Source organism: Hordeum vulgare, chromosome 2H (genome assembly GCF_904849725.1).
Source record: "Hordeum vulgare subsp. vulgare chromosome 2H, MorexV3_pseudomolecules_assembly, whole genome shotgun sequence".
NCBI classification, from domain to species: Eukaryota; Viridiplantae; Streptophyta; class Magnoliopsida; order Poales; family Poaceae; genus Hordeum; species Hordeum vulgare.
Window position 1 is genome coordinate 82,139,493 of NC_058519.1, and position 6,163 is coordinate 82,145,655.

Below are 6,163 nucleotides of genomic sequence, written 5' to 3' on the forward strand. Positions count from 1 at the left end.
TTAATGAACCTTCTATAGAAACCAGCATGACCTAGGAAACTTCGTATACCTCTGATATCTGTGTGGCAAGGCATTTTGTCAATTGCATCAACCTTAGCCTTATCAACTTCAATGCCTCTTCAGAGATTTTGTGTCCTAACACGATACCATCATTAACATTAAGTGGCACTTCTCCCAATTCAAGACGAGGTTGGTTTCTTCGCATCTTTGTAAAACTCAATCAAGGTTGCTGAGGCAATCATCAAAGGAAGACCCGTAAATGGAGAAGTCATCCATGAAAACCTCGACAATCTTTTCACAAAAGTCGGAGAATATAGCCATCATACATCTTTGGAAGGTGGGAGGTGCATTACATAAGCCAAAAGGCATACGTCTATAGGCAAAGGTACCAAAAGGGCATGCGAAATTGGTTTTCTCTTGATCCGATTGTGCAACAGGTATTTGCGAGAAACCTGAATAACCGCCTAGAAAGCAGAAGTGTGTGTGCTTTGATAGCCTTTCTAGCATTTGGTCGATGAACGGCAAAGGATAATGATCTTTCCTGGTTGCCTTGTTCAGTTTCCGGAAGTCTATCACCATTCTATAGCCGGTAATAATCCTTTGTGGGATTAGTTCATCCTTATCATTAGGAACGACGGTGATACCTCCCTTCTTAGGTACGCAATGTACTGGACTTACCCAATCACTATGAGCAACAGGATAAATGATTCCTGCTTCGAGAAGCTTTAATATTTCTTTTCTAACGACCTCTTTCATCTTAGGATTTAATCTCCTTTGATGATCAGCAGTTGGTTTAAAGTCAGGATCGGTTTTAATCTTGTGCTGACATAGAGTAGGACTAATACCCTTAAGATCATCAAGAGTATATCGAATAGCATTGTGGTGTTTCCTCAGAGTTTTTAGTAACTTCTTCTCTTCGCGTTCTGAGAGGAGAGCACTAATAATGACAGGATATATTTCGTTCTCATCAAGATAGGCATACTTAAGAGTATCAGGCAACTGTTTAAGCTCGAACACAGGATCACCCTTCGGTGGGGGAGGATCCCCAAGCAGTTCAACAGGCAGATTATTCTTGAGAATAGGATATTGTTCTAAGACAATTTTATCTATCTCATCTGTCTCCTCCATATGCATATCGTTTTCATGCTCAAGCAGATATTGCTCTAAAGGATCCGTAGGAGGTACGGCAATAGAGGCAAGAGCAATGATTTCACCCCTACCAGATGACTCTCTTTCATGGGGTTGTCTTCCAAACTTGGAGAAGTTAAATTCATGAGACACACCCTCGAATCTTACTGTGACAGTCTGCTTAATGCAATCAATGTGAGCATTGACTGTGTTGAGAAAGGGTCTACCGAATATGATGGGACAAAAGCTATCTTGTGCAGTACCAAGGACGAGGAAATCAGTAGGATACTTCGTCTTACCACACAGGACTTCTACGTCTCTCACAATTCCCATAGGGCAGATAGTGTCTCTATTAGCTAGCAGAATAGTGACATCAATGGGTTCTAACTCAACAGGTGCAATCTCATCTTTGATTTTATCATATAGAGAATGGGGTATTGCACTAACACTAGCTCCCATATCACATAAACCATGGTAACAGTGATCTCCTATCTTAACAGAAACAACGGGCAGGACAACTACAGGTCCGTGCTTGTCTCTCACGTGAGGTTTAGCAATTCTAGCGGAGTCCTCACAGAATTTAATAACATGCCCATCTATGTCTTCGGCTAAGAGATCTTTGATAATAGCAACACCAGGTTCAACTCTAATTTCCTCAGGGGGTGCAAGTGGTCTAATGTATCCCCTACGTATCATAGTTGGAGCTTTAGAATAATCCTTTATCCTAGCAGGGTATGGTGGTTTCTCAGTGTAAGCACAAGGAACAACAGGATCACTAAAAGCTATGATTTTCTCCTCAACTAGATTGGTTTTGGTTATGTTGCTTTGTACAGGAGGATGATATTTAAACCACTTCCCTTTGGGAAGATCAACATGAGCAGCAAAAGATTCACATAGAGAAGCTACTATCTCAGAGTCAAGTCCATACTTAGCGCTAAAATCTCTAGAAGTGTTTGTCTCAACAAAAGATTTAACGCAATCAAACTGGAAATTCATACCTGACTCCTTACCTTCCTCGAGCTCCCAATCTTCAAAGTTGCGTTTGATTCGCTCCAATAAATTCCACTTGCGATCAATATCCTTCTTCATAAAAGAACCAACACAAGAAGTGTCAAGCATGGTACGATCTTCATGAGAAAGCCGAGCATAAAAGTTTTGAGTGATGATTTCTCTCGAGAGCTCATGATTGGGGCATGAATATAGCATTGATTTAAGCCTCCCCCAAGCTTGAGCTATGCTTTCCTTGTCACGAGGCCAAAGTTTATAAATAAAGTTCCGATCACGATGTACTAAATGCATAGGATAGATCTTTTGATGAAATTTCAATTTCAATCGATTGTAGCCCCATGATCCAGCATCATCACATAGCCTATACCATGTCAACGCCTTAACCTTCAAAGATAAAGGAAAGACTTTCTTCTTTACCTCATCCTCGGGCAAACCTGCAAGCTTAAATAAACCGCAAACTTCATCTACATAGATTAGATGAAAGTCTCGATGTGAAGATCCATCTCCTGTAAAAGGATTAGCCAGCAGTTTCTCAAGTATACCCAAGGGAATTTCATAAAAGATATTTTCAGTAGGTACCTCAGGTTGAGGAGCAACTCCTCGTGCTTCCGTTCGTGGTGAAGATACCCCGAACAAACTCCTCAAAGGAAGAGTTTCCATAGTGACAAATGACAATAAATTTCAGCACAGTATAAAAATGTTTCCTTACCAATTTCCACTTACCAAAGGCGCTTCACTCCCCGGCAACGGCGCCACAAAAGATTTTTGATGACCCAGCAGTATAGGGGATCAATCGTAATCCTTTCGATAAATAAGAGTGTCGAACCCAACGAGGATCAGAGGGCTCTGATAAACGGATTTCAGCAAGGTAATAAGTGCAAGCACTGAAAGTAGCAGTAACAAGTGATTGTGTAGCGAGGTGAAACGTAGCGAGCAAAAAGTAACAGGTAACAAGTAGGAGCAACGGTGCAGCAAGTGGCCCAATCCCTTTTGTAGCAAGGGACAAGCCTGAACAAAGTCTTATAGGAGGAAGAATGCTCCCGAGGACACACGGGAATTTCTGTCATGCTAGTTTCATCATGTTCATATGATTCGCGTTCGTTACTTTGATAGTTTGATATGTGGGTGGACCGGCGCTTGGGTACTGCCCATACTTGGACAAGCATCCCACTTATGATTAACCTCTCTCGCAAGCATCCGCAACTACAAAAGAAGAATTAAGACAAAGTATAACCATAGCATTAAACTAGTGGATCCAAATCAGCCCCTCACGAAGCAACGCATAGACTGGGTTTAAGCTTCTGTCACTCCAGCAACCCATCATCTACTTACTACTTCTCAATGCCTTCCTCTAGGCCCAAGTATGGTGAAGTGTTATGTAGTCGACGTTCACATAACACCACTAGAGGAAAAGACAACATACATCATATCAAAATACCGAACGAATATCAATTCACATGACTATTATCAGGATGACTTATCCCATGTCCTCAGGAACAAAAGTAACTACTCACAAGACATAATCATAATCATGATCAGAGTTGTAATGAATAGCATCATGGATCTGAACATAAACTCTTCCACCAAGTAATCCAACTAGCATCAACTACAAAGAGTAATCAACACTACTAGCAACCTTACAAGTACTAATCGGAGTTGCGAGACGAAGATTGGTTACAAGAGATGAACTAGGGATTGGAGAGCAGATGGTGCTGATGAAGATGTTGATGAAGATGCCTCCCCTCCGACGAGAGGAGTGTTGGTGATGACGATGGCGACGATTTCCCCCTCCGGGAGGGAATTTTCCTCGGTAGGATCGTCCTGCCGGAGCTCTAGATTGGATCTGCTCAAGTTCCGCCTCGTGGCGGCGGCGAAACCACGAAAAAGCTCCCTCTTGATTTTTTCCATACGAGGACGCTTCATATAGCAAAAGAGGGGGGCTAGTGGGCCTTCAGGAAGCCAACAAGCTTGCTCTCCGCCACCAGGGGGTGGTAGCGGAGTGGGGGCTTGTGGGGCCCTAGTGGCCCCCTCCGGTAGTTCTTTCGCCCAGTATTTTTAATATATTCCAGAAAAAATCCACGTAAATTTTCAAGGCATTTGGAGATGTGCAGAATAGTGGACTAGAATTTGCTCCTCTTCCAGTCCAGAATTCTAGCTGCCTGAATTCTCCCTCTTCAAATAATCCTTGCAAAATAAGAGAGAAAAGGCATAAATATGGTACCACAAGTAATATAACAGCCCAAAAAGCAATAAATATCAACATGAAAGCATGATGCAAAATGGACGTATCAGTCCTCGAGTAGGTAAATGATAAAACATAATTTTTTATGTGACATGCTATCCGTGATGTAACCTTATGAATGTATGCTCATTGATAAATGATGAAATAACAAACATTAACATAGCAATACTTACAGGTATAAGCAATAAATCAATAATATTTCAAAGTATATGATCCTCAAAGATTGTTTTACCCCCCATCCATCTTTATTATATTAGCAACGCATGGCTCCATCTTCACCACATTAATACAAATGTCAAGCACTCATGACCCACAAGTATAGGGGATCAATTGTAGTCCTTTCGATAAGTAAGAGTGTCGAACCCAACGAGGAGCAGAAGGCTCTGATAAGCGGGTTTCAGCAAGGTAATAACTGCAAGCACTAAAAGTAGCAGTAACAAGTGATTGTGTAGCGAGGTGAAACGTAGCGAGCAAAAAGTAACAAGTAACAAGTAGTAGCAACGGTGCAGCAAGTGGCTGTTGGGGAACGTCGCATGGGAAACAAAAAAAATTCCTACGCGCACGAAGACCTATCATGGTGATGTCCGTCTACGAGAGGGGATGAGTGATCTACGTACCCTTGTAGATCGTACAACAGAAGTTAGAGAACGTGGTTGATGTAGTGGAACGTCCTCACGTCCCTCGATCCGCCCCGCGAACAATCCCGCGATCAGTCCCACGATCTAGTACCGAACGGACGGCACCTCCGCGTTCAGCACACGTACAGCTCGACGATGATCTCGGCCTTCTTGATCCAGCAAGAGAGACGGAGAGGTAGAAGAGTTCTCCGGCAGCGTGACGGCGCTCCGGAGGTTGGTGATGATCTTGTCTCAGCAGGGCTCCGCCCGAGCTCCGCAGAAACACGATCTAGAGGAAAAACTATGGAGGTATGTGGTCGGGCAGCCGTGAGAAAGTCGTCTCAAATCAGCCCTAATTGCTCCATATATATAGGAGGAGGGAGGGGGACCTTGCCTTGGGGTCCAAGGGACCCTCAAGGGGTCGGCCGAGCCAAGGGGGGGAGGACTCCCCCCCCCCAAACCGAGTTGGACTTGGTTTGGTGGGAGGAGTCCCCCTCCCTTCCCACTTCCTCCCTCTTTTTTTTCCTTTGGTTTCCTTTTCTTGGCGCATAGGCCCCCTTGGGGCTGTCCCACCAGCCCACTAAGGGCTGGTGTGTATCCCCAAAGCCTATGGGCTTCCCCGGGGTGGGTTGCCCCCCCCCCCCCCCCGGTGAACTCCCGGAACCCATTCGTCATTCCCGGTACATTCCCGGTAACTCCGAAAATCCTTCCGGTAATCAAATGAGGTCATCCTATATATCAATCTTCGTTTCCGGACCATTCCGGAAACCCTCGTGACGTCCGTGATCTCATCCGGGACTCCGAACAACATTCGGTAACCAACCATATAACTCAAATACGCATAAAACAACGTCGAACTTAAGTGTGCAGACCCTGCGGGTTCGAGAACTATGTAGACATGACCCGAGAGACTCCTCGGTCAATATCCAATAGCGGGACCTAGATGCCCATATTGGATCCTACATATTCTACGAAGATCTTATCGTTTGAACCTCAGTGCCAAGGATTCATATAATCCCGTATGTCATTCCCTTTGTCCTTCGGTATGTTACTTGCCCGAGATTCGATCGTCAGTATCCGCATACCTATTTCAATCTCGTTTACCGACAAGTCTCTTTACTCGTTCCGTAATACAAGATCCCGCAACTTACACTAAGTTACATTGCTT